Here is a 3,093-nt window from a genome sequence, read left to right as displayed (position 1 = left end):
TTCCGTAAAAATTTACGATACATGTATAGGATGCACTCAATGTGTACGAGCTTGTCCAACAGATGTATTAGAAATGATACCCTGGGATGGATGTAAAGCCAAGCAAATTGCTTCCGCGCCGAGAACCGAAGATTGTGTGGGTTGTAAGAGATGTGAATCTGCCTGCCCGACAGATTTTTTAAGTGTCCGCGTTTATTTAGGGCCTGAAACAACACGTAGCATGGCTCTATCTTATTGATACGTTACAAAAAACTTCACTCGAATCGTCTGATTCCTCTTTACCGAAGAAGCCTGTGCTCGAAATAATCGAGCACGGGCTTTTCTGGTCAAAACGTATCTTGTCTTTATCACTTTATCATGAGTTATTTTCCTTGGTTAACAATACTTGTTGTTTTGCCGATATTTGCAGGTTCATTAATTTTCTTTTTACCTCATAAGGGAAACAAAGTCGTTAGGTGGTATACTATATCTATTTGTTTATTAGAATTCCTTCTAATGACTTATGCGTTCTGTTATCATTTCCAACTGGAGGATCCCTTAATCCAATTAAAGGAGGATTATAAATGGATAGATGTCTTCGATTTCCACTGGAGATTGGGAATCGATGGACTTTCATTAGGATCTATTTTATTGACAGGATTTATCACTACTTTAGCTACTTTAGCAGCTTGGCCAATTACACGGAATTCGCGATTATTCTATTTCCTGATGCTCGCAATGTATAGTGGTCAAATAGGATTATTTTCTTCGCGAGACCTTTTACTTTTTTTTATCATGTGGGAGTTAGAATTAATTCCTGTTTACTTACTTTTATCCATGTGGGGGGGGAAGAGGCGTCTATATTCAGCTACAAAGTTTATTTTGTATACTGCAGGCGGTTCCATTTTTTTCTTAATCGGAGTTCTGGGTATGGGCTTATATGGTTCCAACGAACCAGGATTAGATTTGGAAAGATTAATTAATCAATCATACCCTGCAACCTTGGAAATACTTTTATATTTTGGCTTCCTTATTGCTTATGCTGTCAAATTGCCGATTATACCCCTACATACGTGGTTACCAGATACCCATGGGGAAGCACATTATAGTACATGTATGCTTTTAGCGGGAATATTATTAAAGATGGGAGCATATGGATTGATTCGGATCAACATGGAATTGTTACCTCATGCTCATTATCTATTTTCGCCCTGGTTAGTAATAATAGGAGCGATCCAAATAATCTATGCAGCTTCAACTTCTCTTGGTCAACGAAATTTCAAAAAAAGAATAGCTTATTCCTCTGTATCTCACATGGGTTTCATAATTATAGGAATTGGTTCCATAACCAACATTGGACTCAATGGAGCTATTTTACAAATATTATCCCATGGATTTATTGGTGCTACACTTTTTTTCTTGGCAGGAACCGCTTCTGATAGAATGCGTCTTGTTTATCTCGAAGAACTGGGGGGAATATCTATCCCAATGCCTAAAATTTTTACCATGTTTAGTAGCTTTTCAATGGCTTCTCTTGCCTTACCAGGAATGAGTGGTTTTGTCGCAGAATTAGTAGTATTTTTTGGACTAATTACTAGTCCAAAATTTCTGTTAATGCCAAAAACACTAATTACTTTTGTAATGGCAATTGGAATGATATTAACTCCTATTTATTTATTATCTATGTTACGCCAGATGTTCTATGGATACAAGCTATTTAATGTTCCAAACGCAAATTTTGTGGATTCTGGACCACGAGAACTCTTTATTTTAATCTGTATCTTTTTACCAGTAATAGGAATTGGTATTTATCCAGATTTTGTTCTCTCCCTATCCGTTGACAGGGTAGAGGCTCTCTTATCCAATTATTATCCTAAATAGGTTTGCTTTTTTTTACTCGTCTGCTCTATTAATGCAGAAATAAGTAAAAAAGTATATAATGCAGAAATAAGTAAAAAAGTATAATTAGATCTATCTCGAATTTTTGAGAACCCTTTGATAAGGCGTTCAAGGGGTTCTCAAATAAAACATAAAAGTAAAAACCTTCATTTCATGAAGGTTTTATTTTATGTAATCATTTAGGTGTTAATGTAAACGAACCATAACTATGTAAGCCTATTCCTAATAGATTTATACCAAAATAACAAATCCAAATTATAAGAAATCCTATCAAAGCTATAAGTGCAGAATTCGTACCCTTCCAATTTGGATTTGTTCTACTATGTAAATAAATTGCGAATATGGTCCAAGTAATAAATGCCCAAGTTTCCTTAGGATCCCAATTCCAATAGGATCCCCAGGCCTCATTAGCCCATACTGCTCCACAAAGAATACCTACGGTTAAAAGGGTAAATCCTAGGCTAATGACACGATAACTCCAAGAATCCAAACGCTCCGTTAATTGATATTTGTAATAATTTGGAAATGAAGGGACAGAGGTTCTTTTTAAAGCACTTCTTTTTGCATAAAAATATTTAATATCACTAAAGAAAAATGTTTTATTTAAAACATTTTTTTTCTTTTTAGAAAAGAAATGGAAATTATTTCGAAATCTAATGATTAGAATAGCGGCAGATAATAAGGATCCGCACAAAAGAGTTGCATAGCTTAATAACATCATACTGACATGCATCATTAACCACTGAGATTGTAGAGCAGGTACTAGTATCGTGGATTGATGCATTTCAGTTAAAAGACCCGATGTGGCAAAGCCTTGCGTTAAAATAGTACTTGGCGTAGTTATTGTGCTTAAATCATTTTTAGAGTTCTGTATTTTAGGAATGGTATGAAGAATATACAGGGCCCATGAAAGGAAGATCAATGACTCATATAAATTACTTAATGGAAAATGTCCCGAGGAAGCCCAACGAGAAACTAAGAATCCTGTTATAGAGAAAAAAGTAACTATCATTCCTTTTTCTGACGAATCGCGTAATCCTCCAAGTTCACGAACTAATAAGGTTATAAAATGAATCGTAATCACAATTGAAATCGTTGAGAAAGAGATATGAGTTAGTATATGTTCTAAAGTTGCAAATAGCATAAGGGGAAGGTCCCATTACAAAATTGTAAATTTCGAATTGATTTCTAATCTATTGTATTCTTTTTCAAGAA

This window comes from Triticum urartu, unplaced genomic scaffold (genome assembly GCF_056163025.1).
Source record: "Triticum urartu cultivar PI428250 unplaced genomic scaffold, HENAU_Tu73 scaffold2, whole genome shotgun sequence".
In the NCBI taxonomy this organism is placed as follows: domain Eukaryota; kingdom Viridiplantae; phylum Streptophyta; class Magnoliopsida; order Poales; family Poaceae; genus Triticum; species Triticum urartu.
Note: the sequence above shows the minus strand (reverse complement) of the source record.